We start from the raw sequence: 23,012 nt of genomic DNA, 5'->3' as shown, positions 1-23,012 counted from the left end.
TCTGCAGGCTAAATCCATCTCATCTTTTGTGTAAATAAAGTTTAACTGAAGCATGATATCCATTCTTTTACTTATGTTTCTGGCTGCTGTGATGCTGCATTGATAGACTTGAATAGTTGAGACAGAGACCACATGGTGTGCAAACTTGAAAATATTTACTAACCAGTTATTTAAAGAACAAATTTGTCAGCCCTTTTCTATATTAAGTTTCTGGGATTTGCCAAGCAAAATCTTTTGTTATATAAACAACACACTTGGATTCTGACTTTAATAGATCCTTTTATATTATATTAACTTGATGTTTCCTGTGTTACACATTACATTTTTGAGGATAAGAACTCTGATGTAATCATCTCTGAATACCAGTGCCTAATCTACTGTAAGATATATTACAGTTACTCTATCAAAAAGTTTACAGCTGCACGAATAAATGATTGAGCTCTGTGTCCAGTCTTGCCTCATTACTCTTTCTCTCTAGGTGATCTCTTCTTAGAAGAAATAAAAACCGTTTCATATTCTCCTCAAAATTAAAATTATTTAAAGATTTAAACATTTGAGACAATATTTTGAGAGAATGTTGTAATATACTGAAGTCACAATTCAATTTGAAGGATTTCATAATGCAAATTTAGATTTTCATTTTTTTCTCTTAGATTTACAACAAAGACAATTTAGCCTTAAATTTCTTTAAAATCTGAATAATGAACCTGTGGTATAATTATTGACATAACAACTTTGTGTATTTCCTCATTTCATCTGGTTCTTATCATTCTTTTTTGAGCATTGGACTTTCATACAATATTCTTATATTGAGGAAGAAATAGAAATAAACTAAGATGTAGTATGAAGAAGTGCTTCAAACATTTTCAAGAACTGGTTGACCTCCTCTTAAAGCACTGAAACAAGCAAACTATTTCAGAATCAGTTTAAAGAATGATTTCTAAAACTATTGCTTACTCTGTGTTTGTGTGTGTGTATGTGCATGCACAGTTACTTTTTAAATTAGTCATGAATGTATCTTTAGCCTGCAACAGAAGGCTTTTGATAGAAACTATTTTTGATTAAAAATATAATCATCTAGGAACACATTGGGAAACTTCTCTATCTTTTTAAGTGCTGACATGGTTTAGGTACATTTCAATCTACTGAAGGGCAGTGACTGGTTGGATTTATTAGTATGTATGTATGTATTTTTATAAATAATTTAGCTTTTTAGTAGTAATGTATTCAACTTACAAATAGAAACTAACAATGAGATGATCAAATAAATATAGTAGAGTAAAATCTGCATTTTCCTTAGAAACTTAGAAACGAAAACATTCTCACATAAGAAATATCAAGTTTTTTTTTCTTTTTTTAAGGTTTTATTTACTTGAGAGAGAGAGAGAGAGAGAGCACAAGCAGAGGGAAGGGCAGAGGGAGAGGGAGAAGACCCCTTGCTGAGCAGGGAGCCTGCCTCAGGTCTTGACTTCAGGAGACTGAGATCATGACCTGAGCTGAGGCAGACACTTACCGATTGAAGCACCCAGGCACACCTCTCAAGGTATTTCTAAAAGGTGATGTATTAAACGAGGGTAAAGGAACAGATGACTATAATTTGCTGGTTAGGAAGTAAAAAACAATCTGTGATAGAAGAGAAATAGGTACTCAGCACAATTTAATTATTTTCAAGCCCAGAACTCCAAGGACCAGAAATGATAGTCTGGAAAATACTTTACTGGAAAAGTAAAGTGAGGGTAGGGTATCCTTGATCATGCTTCTACAATACAAAATAAATGAGGTGATAGAGTGTTAAAGGAGTGGAGGATCTGTTCATTCATTTTCTTCTGAACTACACAACATTGATGTTTAAAGAAAGAAAATGGAAATTTTCTCATAATTGGCTCCTAATGTTGGTATTTCTATAAAGTAGAAATAGAAAGTCCTGTCCCAATAAACAGAGAGGATTAAGTCCCTAGGGACACTCAACTGCAATCATATGAAAGACTTGAGAGAACTGTCCAGTTCAGACAGTTAAAACTACAGAAAAAATTTTGAATAATGGAATTACTATGTGATTCTGAAAAGTGTTTATAAGCATTGGTGCTGCCTGGAAAAACTGAATCCTAACTGTAGGATGCTGACTGAAATTGCTTGGGAATTATATTGTGACTTATGGAGAACTACCCCCATGGGAATTATAATAAAACAGCGTTGTTCAGGAAATGATTCTTTCTAGCTTAACAAATGGCCCAAAATAAACAAAATATATTTCAAACATATATACCACCATATTAAAGGTGATGTCTCAGAGGAATGAAAATATAATAGATATTTTATTGATATATATATATTTAAATCTATTATAAAAAGATGACATTGAAGCTAACAAATTTAAAAAAAAATTAGTTTCCTTTCCATTTTGTCTCATTATTTCATTCATGCTTCTTATATTTATTAAAGTTATAAGTAAAATTAGCACTTTGAAACTGATCATTTTGAATTGGATTTTCCTACTAGAACTTCAAAATCACTATTTACTTAGAACTATACGTTTAAAATTTATTTAAATTAAAGCACAATTCTGAGGAACAACTTGAATCTACTACTTTATCATAAATGTAATTTACATATAGATTCCATATTCTTCTCTGCATTAACAATATAATCTAAAATCTATTACAATGTTTGAAAGCTTATTTGTTCAAGTGCACTTTCTATTATTACCCTACAATGCCATTCAGAGGACCAATACAGGGTGCAACATAAAATTTCATTATTGATTAGAATACATGTTTAAAGGTCAGCTGTAGCAAAGCATTTTAAAACCTGATTAGATTATGCTTGTTAAAGTTTTTGCACACCTTTGAATTTCAAGATAATTATATTTAAACAATATATTGGCAGGAAAAATTATGGCTATGTTGCAAACTGTGACATTATTAGGTCAAATAAAGCATTTATAAGCTTATGACATGTAAAGGTTCTCATGATTTCAAAGAAAACAAAAATTTAGATTTACATTAGTTTTAAGTTAATTAGGTAATTTTACATATTCTATTTCCTTTAGTAGGAAAGCTATATATTGTATATATTTATCTTATATATTTAAGATATGTATTCTATATATCTTCACATGATCATCAACTTTCAGATATTACATTTTTAAATCCTCAAAATTGTTTGAATTTTTGTTCCTTGTACACAGCTTCACATATGTTCACTTTATCATCTCTATTTTCCAAAACAAGAACAAGTTCTTAATTATATTATCTAATAATTTCCTGGCTTTTTAAAAACTACTGAAATTATTCTCCTATAGATGGCTTTTGCTAGGTACTTGGGCTTCAGTCATTTTTAAAATATGAATTTGTGAAATAATGTCTTCCAAAATAATGTTTTATTAAATTTCACCTGATATGTAGACTACTTGAATTTATAAATGCAAATGGTATTTATGACACCATATTCCAATAATGCATTTTAAAACGTTTTTAGTACATAATATAGAATCGAATAGAAAAAATATTCTTACAAATGATCATTACTATATTCAATGAATCTATGAGTAGTTCTATATAACTTAAATTCTGATTCAAAAAACTTAATCATGTATTTACTTTACTGATAAGTAGTTATCCTAAGCATCCTATCACTCTTTGATAATACTGAACAATTAGATGATTAACTATTCCTTTTTTTTTTAGTTTATTATCTGCCTATTAGGGCCCTATACTGAATTACAAATATTTGCATAAAAATTTACCTTGATATTAATCATTGTATCAGTATTATTTATAAGAGTATGCAATTATTTTTACTAAACCATTTTACATACAATTAAAACTCATTGAAATTTGTGACATAAGATGTCCTTTTAATTACTTCTCAGACTATATACAGCATTTTCATAAGATGTGGCAAAAGTATAAGTTGAGAAATAACTTCAATATTTTTCAAAATTCAAACTATTTTAAGAAAGAAAGAAACCCAGAGTACATTGAATGAACTGGTTAAATTAAGCTTTTCATGTATTAAATCATCTCTACCGTCTGTGAAAAAAATGGGATTAATATAATCCTAGGATATAGATGTCCATAATAAAATAATCAAATGTATCATATTCAGAAAGATCAGTAGATCATCCCTTTCAGAACATGCTTACGTATGTATAGCAAGGAAGACAATGGTTTACATCACTCAGTGATCCTCCTTTATCATGTTCAATTATCAGTTCCTTCTGGAAATGAAAAATGGATCTAGGGTGCTTCTCAAATTTGTTGAAACCTTGTATAGTTATTGCTATTTGATAATTTTTTTATTGTTAAGTCTATGAGATAAAGACCAAAAATGTCTCCTTTCCAAAGGAGTGATTTCTAGACCCAGTTTATAATAGTCTCCTAACTCAAATGACAAATCCTCTTTAAAAGTTCACTGCAATTTTCATTGAAATGGGTTTCCCATTATTTTCTTTTAGACATTCTGCATTTATACATAGTGGGATGCTAAAATATTGCTAACGCAGTGAACATTAGTCACAGAAAAAGAGAGTCAATAGACTTATTAATAGAATATTACTATGACTTTAAATATAAATTTTTCATTTCCATTTTTTGACAGGTTATCTAATCATGATTACACAAGGTAACGTTATCAGGAATATCAATCAAATGACATATCTTTAGACCACAGATAAAATTCCATGCCATTTTTAGGCTGCAATGTCACCATGACAAGTATATGTTTTTGCAAATACAAAAATAAAATCACTGTAATTTAATGAATTAGGTAATTTTTCAAAAAATGTAGAAAATAATATCCATGAAACATTACACAAATAGATATTGAATGTTTATAGACTGACTATTGCAATAATAATTTATTTTATTTCACTATATATAGTTGAATTATATTTACCATCTTTTTCACTTGCTTAACAGTGAAGAGTTATCAAATTTTGGAGTCCCTTATCTTATAGTAATAGGCTAGCACTGTGTGTGGGAATTTACTCTTTTTTTTTTTTTTTAAGATTTTATTTATTCATGAGAGACAGAGAGAGAGGGGCAGAGACACAGGCAGAGGGAGAAGCAGGCTCCTTGCAAGAAGCCTGATGTGGGACTCGATCCCTGGACCTGGGATCATGCTCTGAGTCAAAGGCAGATCCTCAACCACTGAGCCCCCCAGTTGTCCTAGGAATTTATTTTTTAAAAATACCAAAAAATATCTATTTGGATTCAGATACTCATAACAAATCTACCAAGAAAAGTAGATTTTCTAATAAAGCCAGATACAAGATAAATATTCTTAATATAAAGGTTATGTAACATTGTGGTTTGTGTTGGTCTCAGCCTATAGAGAGCTAGAAATGCGTGGGACGCTCATCTGGATCCAACTATTACTAGTGCTGACCCCTCCTACAGCATTTCTGCAACCAGAACCAATGTTGTGGCTGAACCAGCCCTTTATTAGGACTGTAAGATGTGCCTCAGCAACAACCATGAGGGGACTTTGCAAAGATAAGGTTTACTACTTACAAGTCCCTGAGGTTACACTGCACACACAAGGTCACAGGTAGAGATAGCGAGAATGTAGAACTGGGGTTCCGTTTTTATTGGGGTCAAGGGCAGAGTGCCTAGGATTTTTCAGGTTCACTTTTTATTGATAAATTTAAAACCTAAGGACAGGATTCAAGCACAGAAAGGGAAAAGCAAGCAGTCAGATGGTCAAACAGAGCTTTCTAAAAAGAGGAACTTGATGAGTAGGGTGGCCTGGCTCTATATCTAGCTGTGTATCTGGCAATGTGTTTATCCAAGATGGATATTTTTCAAGTGGAGGCCTTGGCAATCAAAAGGTTAATGTCCAGCCCTCTCATTACAATAAAAAAAAAATCTAATTGTTAAATTATTCTGGAAATTAGTTCAAAACCTTTTTTTCTTTTTTAAATGGAACATAAATTTTGAAGGAAGACAAAAATCATTATCATTTGCAGTTGATATAATAATTTAATTGAAATACTCAAGACAAAAAAAAACTGAAATACTCAAGATAATCAGGTAAAATCTAGGAGAATAATTCATTGATGTTAGTACAATGACTGAAAAAGGACTTATTATTATTTTTTTTGATGGTTGTCACTCAGTTGGAAAACAGTACCAGAAAACAAACACAAGAATTTCTCCATATCATAATGGGAAACCAAAAAGAAGCTTCATTTGAAATGAGTTTGGGAGGCCGGAGGGGGGTTGCTCTCACATCCACATCATACATTGATAAATACCACCAATCGCATTCCCTCGGAGGAAGAAGCCTACTTTACTCCTCTACCAGGAGAGTTTCTTCTGCTGGAGAGCCTGTCAACAAGCTCAACCAATGATAGCAGAACTCAACCAATGACAACCTGGTACTACCTTCAATTCTCACTTCCTTCCAATGTACTTTTGTTCAAAGCCTCCCCTCTCAGCTTCCTTCTTCTCTCTACAAAGTTCCTCTCCTTTTATCTCTCCACTTGCCAATATTTTAACAAAGCTTGCATGTCCCAAATTGCAAGTCCTCTGCTATGCAACAGTAAACTCATTTTCCCAGTAAAATAACTGGTGGTTTTATTTTTAAGGTCAACACATATAACTAAATAAATGAGAAAGTTTAGTGCGATAAAGGTACAAAAAATTAAACAAAATATCTTATTGTGAGTATATTTATCTCCTGCTGCTATATTTATATAAGCATTTGTTTCTTTGTCTTGATTTAAACAAGATATGGAGTTATCCAAGTATGTTACTTATATACATTTCATATATATAGTATATTTTATATACATTATATAAATACTTAATATAGTGATATATGTTTAGTGTCCCAAAACCTACGCACATACCCCAAATCCACAGATGACTATGGCTAGAAGACCCATACAGATAGATGCTAATTATTCTTTTTATTTTTCAGAAAATATAGGGGTCATATTAGGTGGACTATACATGCTTATCATATGAATAAATTAAATAGAATAAATAAATAAATAAATAAATAAATAAATAATTAAATAATTAAATAATTAAATATTGGTCTGAGATCATCAAAACTATCGGCAGTTTTTATTTTACTTTCCAAACATGTAGGCATGGGTAGTTGAAAAAAGGAAAATATGTCCCTCTAAGCAGTTTTAGGTGTAAGGTGCAGCACGCTAGAGTGTTTACCTGACTTCCAGTGAAGACCTGGGTTCAAACAAATGTTTTGCACCTGCAGAGAAGAAAAGACCCAAAATGAAGTCTAAATATCACGGCAAAAGGGATAAGGGCTATGTAGGGCAATCCTGACTCCCGGGCTCTCCTGTGTGCTCCAGAATAGATTAAATGCTTGAAAAGGAAGAATATGTTTTGGCAGCATTGCTAGATCTATATCCCTAGGGCAAAATTGAAGACATAGTTGCATTCAATACAGACATAGATCTCCAGAAAGATATTTTCATAAGCAAGCATTGCAGGCATTCAGCTTGCGTGCCAAGAATCTCTCAGGAAACAGAGTGCAGGCCTGGAATGCACACGCTGGCATACAGAGGAGACTTGAAACAGTAAGTGCTTCAGTGACACCCATAGCAGCAGGAGATGGCAACAATGGTAGTATCAGCAGCAAAAAAAAAGGCTATTTTTCCATTTATAAATGCAATTGAACATATGGCTAGCTTAATTAGGACTTTTCTCATTAACTCAGAATAGGCAGCCTCTACTGAAGCACCCTCGAAAGAGAATCTACATGAATAACGATCTATAGGTTTGCAAAAAGACCATTTAATAAGTTGGAAACCAAGAAGTCAGCTATGAGCATCTGTGCAACATTTGCTTATTTTTACCATATTTAGTCATTCTCTGCTGTGTACCAACAGCCCTCGAGCCACATTCAAAGCTCCCATTGATAAGAATGGTTCATTTAATGCCACCTTCGTAGAGTCTGCCGGTTTAGAAGTTGAAGCACCATTAAAACATGAGAAAATATTAGCAGAGCTGTATGCAAAGAAAGCATGCATTTGTATGTTGTAATTATGCTAAAGTTATAGGAGAAACATGATAAATCAATTCGGAATTCTCCAATAAGGAACTGTAACCCTGACAGACCAGGTTCTCTTTCTTCTCCACAAATAAATAAAACGAAAGTGAAAATGATATTAACATGCGAATCTCTTCCAGTCCAGATGCAAGTCAGGATGAGAGCATAATTCTTCAGAATAGGCCATTGTTTTGTATTTCATTGTGTACCTAACACTTAGGATTTCAAGTGAGGCAAGGATAGGAAGCTGAATAAGGAGCAGGTCCTTACAATTACAATATCCAGGATAATTTTGGACAAAGAAGTAAAGGTGGGTGATATTTCCATTGAAAACGTAAAGATGCAAATTAAGTAATGAGGACAAGAAGTTAAGGGCCCAGACTTCAGAATTAGAAGAACTGATTTCAAATATCCATGACTCCACTTCACTTTAGACAAATTACTTACCTTCACTTAGCTCATTTCCCAATCAATAAGATGGATGTGTTAACATTACTCTGCCACAGAGGGTGGGTGTGAATGGTAACCATGCTAATGCATTTAAAATATTTAGCAACACATCTACCATAGAGGCAGAGTGTAATAAATATAAGATGTTATGATTAAGAACACATGGATTTTAGTGTTTAAGTTATTTGGTGTAAGGCCCATTGCTTTTTTGCTTTTCATTGATGTCCACGGAGCCATAGATTCAATTGGTTAAGTCAGTTTCCCAATTTCTTCTAAAATTATCAAAATCAGCTAGCATACCTGTTAAAAATCCAAGCTCTCTAGGTCTTTCCTGAGAGATTCCAGTTTAGTAGAAATAGGGAAGAGAATGGAAATCTGCCAAGTTTTGGAATCACAAGCCTTGTGGCTAGAAATGAAACACAGTCCAAGAAACATCTCTTAGTGCCTTATAACAATACAGGTAATAACCTGGAAATGATATATAATTGTAGTCATTTTGTTTCTTCATATTTATTAAAGATTTAAGTAAATTCTAAACACTTGCTCTTCCTGAGACTAAGCAATCCTTCACTTTTTTGAAGGAGAAATCTAAAATGCTCCCAATGTAAATTGAGTGTGGTAAGTTGCATTAATATATAACAGCAAAACTAGCTTTAAGCGAGGGCTTATTATATTATTTGATAATCTTATGAACAGCCTGGAAAATCAAGTTAATGGGATTGACTCTAGCTTGACATTTAGATAAATTTAGACAACTGTCTACGGAGTTATTTAGACATTATGGACAGAAAGCCTTAGAATAATTTTGGTTTATTGTTATTTATATATCATTGTCTTTCATTTCTAAGAAAACAGAGTTTTGATTTAAAAACAAAAACAAAACCCCTGAAAATCTGAGGTTGAAATTAGGAAGTGAAGTTCCTGTATTGATTTAATAAAATTTCTCAATCCTTTGATATTCACCTCTTATTCAATTTTTCTGATCAGTACAGACATCACCTTGACATGCTCGTCTTTTGTTGATCTTGCCTCAGCGGAGCCTAAAATCCCTAATCTTCACTCCTTCAAGTAAATAAAATACAATGATATATTTCAAAAATATTTGTTGACATCCCGAATGAATCAAAACTTTGGGCTTATATAAAGTTCTCAATACACCATAAATAAGTTGCTTTCCATGGTTTCCCTCTATTTTTCTTACTGTCTCCAGATATAGGCCATTATCTTGAAAGAGATCTTCACTTCCAATTTGTGGGCCTATTGCTCCAAAGCAGTAACAACCTAGCATTCTCCCGAGAGGTGATCACTGAAATTCAGATATCTTCAAATACAAAATCTACAATAATGAACCTTCTCCTCAGCTTACCAACGCCTTACTTCTACTTACTAACTTATTTCCAGCTTCTAGTCTGCATACAAACTTTTTATTAGGAAATTTATACCAGATATACCTGTTAACTATCATTTTTAGTTGACATTGTAATTCTTACCACAGTGCTACTTTCTCATTCTCTATTTTTCATTTGGTGTTTGCATGTGTGTGCATGTGCGTGTATATGTATAGTAGATTGTCTCAATAAATTGTGAAGGCCTTAGAGAACAAGCCATTTCGTTATAAATTTTCTGGCATTGTCATCTTAAATATGAGTAATTTATCAAATGTCATTAGGCAAACTCCTCCAAAGTTATGAAGGCAAATTTAACAACAAAGAAACTTTCCTTTTGTATTGCCAACATAGACTGTAAGTATTATTTTTTCCTTCTATATATTTCCTAATCTTTGTGATGGAAGACAACTCTCCATGGGCTTTTCATGTTTCTGTACATCTTGGAGCAGAAGCACTGATTTAAATTTGTTCCAGACTATTTTTTCAAGGAGGTTTGTATAGTGAACCAGACTTGGTGCAGAGATAATATATCCCTCCAGAACAAAGGGCAGGCATGCTTCCTACCATTTTATGAAAGATCTGGGTTCCCTAATCTCCAGGCCTTACTTCTGAAACAGAACTCACAATATGTGCATGTATCCTCTGGCCATCTTTGCATAGATGCATAGAAATCAGTGGTCAGAAGAACAATGAGAAATGATGAGACAGTGGCTATTGCCTTTGCTGTGACTAAAAATTGTCTTTTTCTCTGATCCAGGACACTCATTTCTTCTACCAGCGTCTATGAAAATCTGGATACTATCAGGACACCTGGGTAGCTCAGTGGTTGAGCTTCTGCCTTCAGCTCAGGGCGTGATCCAGAGTCTGGCTCCCTACAGGGAGCCTGCTTCTTCCTTTCCCTAAGTCTCTGACTTTGTCTCTATTTCTATGTCTCCCATGAATAAATACAATCTTTAAAGAGAGGAAAAACAAGAAAAAGAAAAATCTGAATACTATCTTGTTGGCTTGCAAAGAAGGTAACATCTAAAACACTTCTCAGTCCTTGACAGATATAATTTCTTTTGCCTAAGCTGCCTTTTAGTTATCCTGGCCATATGCTCTGTAATATGCCCTAAAGATCTAAAGTTAATGGGGATCCTGATATTAATGGTGGTATGAAAGGAAGGGAGAATTAAAACTGCCTCAATTATGTTGTTGTAAAATATGTATTTTGATTTCCAAAATCAAAGATTTTAAGTATGGAAAAGTATACTTAACGTGCCAATAGGTCTCTGATTAAATGAGGATATTCCTGCAAATGAATTTTCATCTGTTTGGCTCTGGTCTCCTTCAAATCCACCTGTATCTCCTTTCCATTCTAATCAGATATGATTGCCCTCAGGGGAAAAGCTCTGCTGTCTTTCTACTGAATCATGTTTTTCTGAGTGAACTCTACACAAGCAGCAATTCTAAGTCACACATTAAGCAGCCAAACTGATGAGTGGTTAGGAATTAAGGTTATAAAAAGTTCCAAGATTCTTAATTTAAGTAGTAGGGAGGAAAAGGAGATAGAGAAGATTAAGATTTTTCCAAGCTAGTCAGAGAACTACCCAAATTCAGGACCAAAAGCATCAGCAGTGTTTATGGCTCAAAAATAAGAATTAGTTGAAGAAAGAGGAGAGGTTAGGGAGATGAGAGAGACATGTCAGAGCATTACAAGAACTGTCTTCCTTTCATTTTATTTATTTATTCTTCAACAACCTCCAAAACTCCTTATGTATATATTTTCTAAATATAACCTGTGCTTTTTTTTTTTTTTTTTTTTCTATCTTTGAGAAAACACTCCCTCCCACCACCTGCTGATGCACTGGCCTCCTTAACCTCTGATTAAAGCAAATGTTCTGTGAACTATGATTTTTTTTTTTACGTTGCTTAAATATAGCATCACATGGGGTGCCTGGGTGGCTCAGTTGCTCAAGCACCTGCTTTCAGCTCAGGTCATGATCCCAGGGTCCTGGGATCAAGCCACACATCTGGTTTCCTGCTCACGGGGAGTCTCCTTCTCCCTCTCCCTCTGCTCCCCCTCGCTCTGCTCCTCTCTCTCTCTCTCAAATAAATAAAATGTAAAAAAAAATACAGCATCACTTAATAAGAATTTTTCATAACTCATCTTTTCCACCTCTGAAAACAGTATTTTCATTTCCCATTGATATATTCTTACTTTCCTTTGCATATAGATTCTGCTTGATACCATTCCCTTGGGTTTATAAAGAGGGATGCTAAATTATCCTTTCTTTCTGACTTGTTACTTGCCTCAGAGGGATGTTGACAATGATTCCTAATTCTTTGAACCCTTTCCCAGTGTACCCTGCTAAATACTGATGAGACCATGCTGTCTTCAGGAGACTATTTCCCTGCGGCCTCACATCTGATACTCTTAATCTCTGAATTATGGTGCCATGTAAAAAAAAAATGTTATGGTATTGGTATTATTTCTTTGTATTCATTTTTGTCCTCTTGATTATTTTTTATATTATCACTAGAAACAATTTCCATGCAACAATTTCCATTCTTTCCATGCAAAGAGATACATGGAGTAGTGTCATTTTAACTTTACACCACCAGACAGTATTTTCAAAGCTAGAGTCAACAGAATTGATGCCAAGAAGAATTAACACTTAACTCAACATTATCCTCCATGGGAGGAAAGCCAAGAGACTGATGTGGTTTGCCAAAACTCTGTAACCTTTTAATGTGAGCACTGTCTTTCAGTGTTATTATTTTTGCAGGGAAGAATAATCACAAACTCAAGTTTTATGAAAACTGTTTGCCTATTGTGCGATGAGGAATTAAAAGAAAAAAAGAACAATATTGTAGTCTTATACTGAATATTGCCTTTCCACATTATTTAAAAACAGTTTTCCAAGTATTATACTTTTTTCAATACATTTAGTAATAAATTGGGCACATAAATAGATTTGTTAGGTTAAGATGTATCATAAAAGGTGAAACCAGTGTTGTGCTGGACCCAGCTTAAACTGGTTTGTGAGTGCCAATTCTTCACATCTCTCCCAATTTCAAGATCCATGACAATATTTGGTAGATTAAAATTGGCCATTCTGGGAGTATTGCTAACACAGAAATTGACAAATGCTATATTAGGGGTTTATAATTTTTTTTTTTTCTAAAGAGCTGGTTTACTGCAACACAGATTTTTGCAACCAAATATATAAACACAAAACCACAGGTTATTATTAAGCCTTAGATATTAGATTTTCTGTTCAAAATGCTCACCTTTTACATAAGTTTAAGGAAGTATACACAGAGGTATCAAATTGCAAGTTTGACACAGATATCAATTAGTGCTTAATACTTCTTATTCTAACAATTCCTACTCAGATCATTACTAAGTGAAAGAAAAACATGTAATAAAACATGTATTAGAGTTGACATATGGGTATGCAGAGTTTCTATCCTCTACATACACTAGAAATCTAACAAAAACAAGAGACTTGAAGACTATTCTACTATTATCTTTTTCCATTTTTATTCTTTTAAAAGTGATCATACCTTATAATGTTTTTTAATTTTAAAATATGGTATGTATTTTTAAAGAAAGATTTTCAAGTATGTAAATTACTTAATCACAACTTATTAAAATACTACATAATTTTGGTTAACATTCTGTGTCTCAAAGTTTTAACCCATGCCTTTATAGGCATGGCATTAGATTTTATAATCTAATGGTTTATTTAGTCCATGTTATAAAATCCATATGATAAAACAGGGTTCCATGTTCTTTCCTCCATGGCATGTTTACAAGTTTATAGCTATGTATTTGTGATATTCTTAATCAATATTTTTCTCTCACAGAGTAGGAGCTAATTTTGTTTTACTTACTATTATATTTCAAGGAGTGACACAGTCCTGACGAACAATAAATAATTTTTGAAAGAATAAATAAATGGACAGAAAAATTAAAAAATATCTTTAATATAGGTATTTTTTCAATTCTTTCTCTAGAATAATTTTCTCTTAATAGAGCAATTTGATAATCACCAAGGTATCTTTTACTTTACAATCTATATACTTGTAATATTTTTCTTGACTCTACTTGGAGTGCTAACCCTCTCTAGATTACTTGGTGAATGCTTGCATTTTTCATTATTAGTTCTTTGATACACTCCTTGTTAAAGTGGGCCAAAGCAAAATTCATTCTTCTAAGATTTGTTTAGTTAGATCTTATAGTAAAACATTAAAAATAATAAGTAAGGTTAAGTTAAGATAAAGGTATTCAGTAACACAAAAATGGAATTGTGTATATTGATTGGAGGATATATTACCTTTTGCATGTGTTTTTGCCTATTTTAATTAACTTAAAAAGTGGAATGAGTTAACATCTCCTATTTTCTGGTTTTGTGTGTGTGTGTGTGTGTGTGTGTGTGTGTGTGTGTGTGTTTTGCAGTGTGTTAGCTACTTTAATTATTGCTGATCACTGACCTGAAGCAAAGAAGCAATTTTCTTGTAAACGTACTAATTACCAACTAAGTGCTTGGTATTTGGGGCATAGAAAGCAAGGAAGAAGGGCAAGAGTTAAGAAGCTAATAATGAGTGCTTAAATTTGTAGCATTCCTACTTTCAGAAACCAGATATCATTTTTCAATGTGAGTTTCATGAACAATCTTTATTTACTTTAAATATTCTACCCAAAAGTAGCATTACAGTGTATAGCTACCCTGAGTCAGTTTTGTAAATGTGTCACGTTGTCAAAACCAATGTAGGATAAATATGACATTTAAATTTCACTCCATTATTAGTTATTCGGTGCTATTGTTAAAGAGAAAAAAATAGCAGGGAAATTAGAGATTTATGCTTGTAAAAGCTCTCAAAGTATTTTAGTCTAACACTATAATATTTTATCATTTTATCAGACTTTGTTATTGTATTATCTAACCATTATGAACATACAGTCTGAAAAAAACATTAAATTTTTCATTGAATGCATACTAATTCAGAATACACAAAAGGAGATAAAGTTTAGCATGTAATTAGATATTATAACAAACAATAAACAATTTATTTAAAATTAAAAGATACTTTGGCAGCCATCTAATCCTAACCGAAACAAAATAATTATAATAACTAAAATTATATTTAAAATATAAATATAAATTTATTACTATGTTCTATGATTATTATTTACTATTATTTTTAAAACGTTATTCTATCTTATATACTGTTCCACCTGATTTTCTACAAATGTGTTTTCATTTCAAACTTGCTCTGGTTAGCTCTTTAGTCTTATAACAACAACAAAAATTACTTAGCTCTTAAGAGATGTCATGTTTGTGTTATTAAAGTCTAATCAGCCAAGAACACAGGCTTAGGGCTCTAGTGTGACAGCATCAGACTTTTTGATATGATGCAATGAAGAAAGGTGCTTCACAGAAACTGAGGGATGCTGCTTCACAAAAGTTGCAGGGAAATGTCTTTTGCAAGGTCCGGGTTTGTGCTGATGGATAACAGGGAGAATTTAAGGGAAACAGACTGAATTCTGTTTCAAAGGTGGATGTAAAGAGAGTAATAACCAAAGACAGGGTGATGTCGTGAGGTGTGGGCAGCGTAGCAATTGGGTAACTATAGTAATGAATAAAAAAGCAGAGTAGTTCTGGGGCATCATTGGTAAGAAAGAAACTATAACTCAAAAAGGGGGCTCAGGGGCGCCTGGGTGGCTCAGTTGGTTAAGGGTCTAACTTCGGCTCAGGTCATAATCCTGGGGTCCTGGGAGAGAGCCCCATGTTGGACTCCCTGCTCAATGGGGAGCCTGCTTCTCTCTCTCCCTCTACTTTTCCCCATGCTTATGCTCTCTCTGTGTGTCAAATAAATAAATAAAAGCTTAAAAAGGGGGGAATGCGGTTCATCTGGCATGTTACAACTGCTATATGACCTTAGAAGAAACAAGATTTCCTTTTAAATTTGCTTCTGGCTTTCTTTATCTACACCCCTCCCACCACCAGACTGATTTTAAAATAGGGTTACTCTGTTTCCTCTTCATTCTAAATAATTCTAAATAATTCTAAATAAGCTGATTTTTAATCTTTTTGTACTTAAAAGTTTTATATTCTTTTATCACCATAAATGAGTGATAGTCTTAGTCTGTTTAGTCTGCTATAACAACAACAAACAAACTATAAACTGAGTAGCTTATAAAGAACAGAAATTTATTTTTCACAGCTCTGAACATTGAGAAGTTCAAGATCTAGGTGCCAACAGATTTGGTGTGTGGTGAGAGTTCACTGCCTTGACAGCTGTTTCTCCGCCTTAGAAGGGGCAAGGTTCCTTTCTAAGTTTCCAACCTCATTACCTATTCACCTCTAAAAGGCCCCAACTCCCAATATTCTCCCATTGGGGGTTAGGATTTCAGCATATGAATTTTGCAGGGAGGAGGAGGGTATCAACATTCAGATCATTGCATATTACTATATAAACTTCAATAATTTTAAGCCATGATTTTTTTCCTTTAAAGACAATTTATCCATTACTTTACAGTTTCTGAGGGTGCAGAAGTCAGGGAATGGGTAAGCTGGGCCATCTGCTCAATTTCACAAGTCTGCACTCAAAGTATTGGTCAGGATGTGATCTCATTTGAAGACATGACTGGATAACTGAGGAATAATCTGCTTCTGAGCTTATTCAAATTTTTGGGAGAATTGATTTCCTGATGGCTGTGGACTCAGCATTATTTCTGGCTGTAGGTGGAGGCTATAGTCAGATCAAAGATGCCACCTAAAATCCTTAAAGGCTGCCTACAGTTTGTTGACATATGGACACCTCCAAAATAGCCACTTAACTTACTTCATTAAGCCTGCAAGGTGAATCTCTAGCTCTTGGCCATGTAATGCAACTTAATCATGATAGCAATATAGCACTGCCTTTGCCATAGTCTGTTAGTTAGAAGCAAGAGGCAGGCCCTATTTGCACTCAATGGGAAGGAAATACAGAAAAGCATAAAACCAGTAAGTGAAAATAATTGGAGATTAACCTACAATGACTAATGTCTCCACAGTGACTAATGTCATATTTTATAGTCTGAAACAAAACTCTATATGAACAGTATTAGTACTGCTCAATGACATCCATATTTTTGTTTCATCTACATTCTTTACTCATTTTATATGAAGGTTTTTTTCTATAGACATCAAACACCTGAAGGCAAGGTATTTTAATATATTCAATTTTATTTGAAGTCTATTAAAACTATTGACTTTTCACTTTGTGTCCATATTTATATATATATATATATATATATATATATATATATATATATATAAAGTCCGTGGTGCTCTCAGGGAATATTAAGCAGTGCTTCAAGTACATGATTGTAATTTCCATAACCCATTACACTGATCCTGATTTTCTTTTGCCTTCCATCTCATCCATTATCTAAAGAGTGTATTTGTTTTGTAATTTCATGATATTAAAAAAAAAATGTTCAGATATACACCTACCCGTCATCCATCTCTCAGCTGAAGTACTATGTTGAAAATATTTGTGTTACTTTGTTGTTGGACATTTGTTTAAAAGCTATATTGGATTTTAATTTTTAGTCTTAGAAAAGTCCCTAAGGAAATGATAGTGATATTGGCTATTTTCTAGGTAGCTAAAACATGACTGATTTTGAAGAAACTATTTTAAAAAATGACTAACTCTTGACAGGTAATTACAACTTTTCAACACCTTTTTAGAAATGTTGTTACAGTTAGAGGTATCCTTTCCTTTCTTCAGCCACACAAAGCATCTCTTTCATTATGTGTCCTGTGTAGAGTCAATACTACAGAAATTAGTCTATAGGTTCAATGAATAGTTGTTCAAAAATGTCCCAGCATAAACAAGTTTTTGTGCATCCACAGTGATACACATATTTTTTAACTAATTCAAAGATCTTGGTTTTGAGGTGCCTGGGTGGCTCAGTAGTTGACTGCCTTCAGCTCCGATTGTGATCCTAGGGTCCTGAGATTGAGTCCTGCTTCAGGGAGCCTGCTTCTCCCTCTACCTATGACTCTGTCTCTTTCTCTGTTTCTCTCATGAATAAATAACATCTTTTAAAAAAATGAAGATCTTGGTTTTTACCTGAAAAATGTATTTGAAGTTTAATTGTTTTTCTCTTAAGGAATAGTATTCTGGGATGCCTGGGTAGCTCAGTGGTTGAGCGTCTGCCTTTGGCTCAGGGAATAATTCCAGAGTCCTAGAATCGAGTCCCACATTGGGCTTCCTGCATGGAGCCTACTTTTCCCTCTGCCTGTGTCTCTGCCTCTCTCTCTCTCTCTCTCTCTGTATGTCTCTCATGAATAAATAAATAAAATCTTAAAAAGTAAAAGGAATAGTATTCCAATAATAAATCACAAAATTGAATTAAAAGAAAAGTTGCATTTATTTGCTGTATATTTTAAAATAATCATTTTATCAAGATGAGCTCATCAGAATTTTAAGAGACTTATTAGCTTTGCATCTCTAACCCTAGTTGTTCAAAGGAATATCTTTAGGAGTGAAGCTGAAGACAGTCTGTGGAGTCTTACCCCACTTCCAGCACCGTTTGAACCAAAGGAACTCCACTTTTATCTTTCAATCTATGATTATCAATTGATCGATTGATACGGTTTGTGCACATCAGCAATATTTGCAGTAATAAAATGTTGTAAACAATGAAACTCTCAACTTAAAAGAATGTTTACTATTAAATGTATACAATGGAATATAATATAGCCATTGTACAGGTCATTTAAAGTATTTTTCCATTAAATTGTCAATTTATAGAGACTTAACAAAAGGTGTAATACAATGTAACATGAATTGAAAATACAGGCCAAAATGTTTTTACACTAAGAATCTATTTTTTAACATTATTTATAAAGAAAGATTAAAATTTAACAATAATGTAAACATGAGGTTAAAGAATATATCTACGTGGTAATACACTTGAGGACTAAAAGAAAAAGTGATTATTGCTATATTGATCATATCTCTATGAACTCACTGGATGAAATTATTTTCTTTGATTTATTTCAGTAACCTAGAATTTATATAGAGAGAGTCCTTGTAAAATTGAGCTTATAAACCTTTCACTTCTTTGTGAAATAAAGAAAAGGAGAATAGATGAAAGATGAGAAATTAGAAGGGTGTACTAATCAGAGATCTTCAAAAACAAAATGCATATTCCCAAGGAGCAGTTAGGTGAGATAAAGCCCAAACACTAAAATGCCAATTTATTAATGCAAGATGTGAAATTTTGTCCTAAGAAAATGCAGACTCACCAAATATAAAAAGATAACCCACTCTTCTGGTCTACTTAAGAGTATCTCTTTGCCTTTGCCTTATTTTTATTTTTCCAACCATATTTCACACTGCAAAATATAGAAATGGTAATTTGAGAATGCTCAGTGGGATTCCCTTAGCTTCAGGCTAATGGAGAGGACTCTAGAGTCCTTCCAAGGAATTTCTAGTCCTTAAATCCTCTGAATTACTGACCTATCTAAATTGAAGATTATATATCTACTACATGAGAATTGCTTACAAACTGAGTAAAGCAGTATACTTGAACAATACAGGATTGACAAAAACTCCAAGAAACGGGCACCTGGGTGGCTCAGTGGTTGAGCATCCCAACCCTGGATGCTCCTGGTCGTGACCCCGGGATCCTGGGATCGAATTCCTCATTGGGCTCCCCTCAGGAAGCCTGCTTCTCCCTCTTCCTTTGTCTCTGCTTCTCTCTGTGTGTCTCTCATGAATAAAATAAAATAAAATAAAATAAAATAAAATAAAATAAAATAAAATAAAATAATAAAATAAAATAAAATAAAATAAAATAAAATAAAATAATAAAATACTCCTAGAAACAACCCCTGACCTTACATATGCAATCTTCTCATTCCAAGATCCTGTGACCTTTCACCCACTAAATTTTAGAAGAGCTTTTCTTGGTGGACATCCATATATCAATATGAGACCACAAATGAAGGAAAGTTACTTAGAACAAGGTCCTGTAGGAATTGCTTTATAGGATGGAGAGTAGAAACAGTGGTCCTTTTATGCAAAGGACAAAGCTCTCAGCCCTTGTCTACATTTTGAAAATCCTATAGCCAATTGGGTTTGAGTTCCCATTGTATTTTAGTCTCAGTGAATTAAAGTCTTATGAGCCAAATGTAGAAATTGTTAGAAGGGGAAATCAATTGAATGAAAGTGGCCCTGGATCAGGTTGCATAATTGTCTGCTTCTTTCTATCAGGAGGAAGAGATTTGGGAAAAGAGAAATTTTTTTTCCCTGGAGGTAAAGAAGACAGCACAAGGATCACATTTTCTTGCACAGGGTATGCCCAGTGTTATCTATGTTATGCTCAATATTCCCATCTCCCATGTACACATATCAGTCAAGTCCAATTTTAAATCCTATATATCAAAATAAATGAGGATAAGGCTGTGTGAAACAAGAGAATAGGCCAGAAAGTCTCACAAATTACTTGTAAATTTAGTGGAAAAGCATGTCTAGTTAAAGAAGAGGAAGAAATGGACATAGTTACAGTGCATAGTTTCTACAGACATACTCCAAGCAGGGTTCCTAAGACTAAAGCCAATAGGATACTATATATAATATTTGTCATCTAATTTGGGTGTATTCAGGGAAATGGCTTTAAATTGGCTATATAGCAGTTAAATAAAAATAAACAGTGGAATAGAAGCTAAGCATGTCTTTCCTGGACTACCAGGATATTAGGTATAAAATTGGAAAATTTATCTAGCATATTTTATTCTAAACAAGGCATTGAAATGAGAGAGTGAGCCTCAACAACCTTTGAATTTTTTTTCTAGATCTATCATTCCAAATTGTTCCCCATTGTTTGATCTTTAGATTTGAAATCATTTTTTTCTAATCAACACTGTATACTCCCTGGTTTAAGGGAAACATACATATTTGCATATAGAAATACTAGTGTCTATTAGATGTATAATAAATAAATAAATAAAACATACTCTTTGAAAAGTGCGTTATCAGTCTTCCCTCACAGGCAGGGTGCTGTGGACTTCTTTACTCACTACTCCAATCAGAACATGTCTTGAAAAAAACCAATTGTCTCTTTCCTGTAAGTAGTTAAAAAAATAAAAATAAAGTAAAAAAAAGGAAAGTGGAAAAATAGCTCCCAGAGAAGAGGGCAATGTAGACAACATTCAAATTGATGCTAATTCCTTTAGAATGATCCATGGAAGTGCTAAGGATTCAGGCTCACTGCCCCTGGCCTAAATGTTCTGAACCTTGCTTCCTCCCTCAGTACTGTACTATCTCTACCGTGTAAACTGAAAATTACAGCTGTAGACACTCTGCTAAACAGTAGGCATTTTTCACAAGACAACCTATTATAGGAAATTATAGCAAAAAGGAAAAAAAAAAAACACTTTCTACAATGCACAGTGCTATTTTACTTATTTTTAATGACAAAAATCAGTGACCATCTTCCTCCAAAGCCTCCCAGACAAGCCACAGCTATAGTTTCTTGGGTGTAATTACATCCCAAGAATTAAACCTCCATATTGATACAAGCTTTTTGTTGTCCTCAAGGGTGGCTTTTGAAGGTAGAAAAGTCTATTCAGAAATTTAAGCAATTAGCATTCAGTTTATGAAAGCTTCAGTCTCAAAACTTGACCTTCACCTCAGGTTTTCAAATGCAGTTTGCAAATCTTAGTAGACTATGCATGAATCCAGTAAATCTTAACAAACTTTGAGTAATTTGTTCTTCTCTACAAGTTCAGAAACTTTTAAGAAAAATTTACATATTTAACATATTTGGTTTATTCTTTAAAATTCAATATTCAGATGTAATCTCCTGAGTACTTAAATGATTCTTATGAATATAAATAAATGAAATTTACAAATACAGTGAACCTAAATGTCTCTTTGATGCTGGAAGGCCCTGCACACATTTAATAAGATTTGAAGATAAAATATAATGTCAATTGCTCACATATGTTAGATTTGAGTAACAAGGTAGTTATTCTAAAAGGCCAAGTTCTCTTAAAAATACAGGAGGATGTCTTTGCACATTTGTTCTCTGCCTTTGGCTTCTTTATTTGTAGCTTCTTATCATGGGCATGTTGGCCTCTCTTTGCTTATTTTTTTATACTTACTAATATCTCTAAAATCACTTTGATTTAAAAAAAAAGCATGTGATTTCTCCACCCTTAATCCTCTTTTATATGACATTCTCTGTAGTTCTTGCTCTGTATTCCTCATAATTCAATCTACATTTTTAAGCTGATTTTTCTCCCTCACCTCTACATTTTAACCTCTGTCTGATTCCTTTTCATATGTTCCTTTGGTCCAATAATCTCATGTTTTCTATTAATAATTTTAATAATATTAAGTAATTATTTTATTTTTAAAAATTCTTTAAAATACAACTTTACAGTTCTTACTTTTTTGGGGTATGATGAGAGAACGGAAGGTGAACTGAGGACAAAGCACAAGCTGACACCCTGCAAACCCCCCCCACACACACACACTCCTGGTGGGATCTGTGTGATGTCCCTCCGGGAGGTTCCCAACTGTCCTAATGTTAATGCCTTGCTAGAGGGAAAAACAACCTTAACTTGAAAGTAGTTTCTTGAAGTATTTTGTTAGTCTTCTATAGCATGTGAAAATCCTTTGAAACCTTCCTTTTCCTTGTCTCCCCCACTCCCAAATGTACAATCAGTCACCCCTACAACCCCAGAGTAACAGTTCTTTCTGCTCAGGGGTCCAGTCCCCATGTTTTAATAAAACTGCCATTTTGCACCAACGACATCTCAAGAATTCTTTCTTGATCTTAGGCTCTGGACCTCACCCCACTGAACCTTAGCTACATTACAAAAGTACATCAGGTATATATTTTTTCTTGTAATTTTGTTGTATGTAAAGCAGTTATTCTACTTATTATCATTTTTCTTTTTATAGTTATATGAGGTTTGACTTCAATCCTTTTCTTTATTTATGTTATATCTAGATGAGGTATATTTTCCTACATGCTTAGGAGGTGTTTCCTTTATTACAGTGGTAGGAATTTTGAGCCAGGATGCTTTTCAAGCCACACAGCTCTAGGGTTCCCACTTCTGTTCTTATTACAGGTGTTAAAATCTTTGGACTTAATTC

At 33.4% G+C, this 23,012-nt stretch overlaps 1 long non-coding RNA gene across 1 annotated transcript in view; it reads right to left on the bottom strand.

Annotated features, from left to right (window-relative positions):
* Positions 1–22,524, bottom strand: part of LOC140610536 (uncharacterized) — a 43,144-nt gene extending 20,620 nt beyond the window's left edge. The window contains exons 1-4 of the long non-coding RNA XR_012012149.1: positions 22,301–22,524; positions 20,864–20,971; positions 8,773–8,878; positions 7,176–7,218 (exon numbers count right to left, since the gene is read on the bottom strand). This is a non-coding gene — a long non-coding RNA (uncharacterized lncRNA). The remainder of the gene's footprint in view (positions 1–7,175; positions 7,219–8,772; positions 8,879–20,863; positions 20,972–22,300) is intronic.
* Between the last annotated feature and the right edge of the window lie 488 nt (positions 22,525–23,012).

Source organism: Canis lupus, chromosome 2 (assembly GCF_048164855.1).
Source record: "Canis lupus baileyi chromosome 2, mCanLup2.hap1, whole genome shotgun sequence".
NCBI classification, from domain to species: Eukaryota; Metazoa; Chordata; class Mammalia; order Carnivora; family Canidae; genus Canis; species Canis lupus.
Note: the sequence above shows the minus strand (reverse complement) of the source record. Positions and strands in the feature narration are given on the sequence as shown.